The sequence below is a fragment of the Penaeus monodon genome, chromosome 29 (assembly GCF_015228065.2).
Source record: "Penaeus monodon isolate SGIC_2016 chromosome 29, NSTDA_Pmon_1, whole genome shotgun sequence".
Taxonomy (NCBI): domain Eukaryota; kingdom Metazoa; phylum Arthropoda; class Malacostraca; order Decapoda; family Penaeidae; genus Penaeus; species Penaeus monodon.
This window is the reverse complement of record NC_051414.1, coordinates 3,341,460-3,342,081: the sequence shown is the minus strand read 5'-3', so window position 1 is coordinate 3,342,081 and position 622 is coordinate 3,341,460. Positions and strand designations below refer to the sequence as shown.

General features: G+C 36.7%; 1 protein-coding gene across 1 annotated transcript in view; it reads right to left on the bottom strand.

Moving 5' to 3' along the window:
* LOC119591906 (ankyrin repeat and sterile alpha motif domain-containing protein 1B-like) overlaps window positions 1-622 on the bottom strand; it is a gene marked incomplete in the record, with an annotated part of 115,155 nt that overhangs the window by 33,317 nt on the left and 81,216 nt on the right.

The following is a 622-nucleotide window of genomic DNA, read 5'->3' as shown; positions in this document are numbered from 1 at the left end:
ATATGATAAAGATGGGGGGGGGGGGGAGGAGGAGGAATAAGAGGGGATACAGGCGAAGAAGAGGATAAAGGATACGGTGTAAAGTGTAAACGAGAAGGAATGGAATGTAAGAGGGTAAATGAGGGAGAGAAGGATATGGGGTGAGGAGAAAGAGAAGGGAGAGAAAAAAAAATTCATTAGTATACGTAAGAAAATGGGAGATAAGGAAGGTGCACTAAACTATAACGAAAGAAATGACTAGTCAAGGAAGATCTTCAATTACCCAGTAAGATAATAACAATGACCACCAAATATTTACGCCAAGGAAAAATACATAATCACATTTCACACACACACGTATAAATAAATATATGTACAGTCACGGACAAAAGTCATTAGCCGTGAATGAAGCTTCGAAACCCTCACCGAGTCAACAATGGTGACATTATTTAGCGGTTCGAGACAGGTTTCGAATTATATTTTCATTCTATTTTATCAAGTTACAAGACTTTTTTTCGCCCCGGAACTGTACGATACATATATACACACAAGAAGAAAAAAGAATAAAAAAATCAAATACATACAGAATAATAAATATACTTATAGATAAAATACGTAATCCTATATAATACCCCCCCCCCCC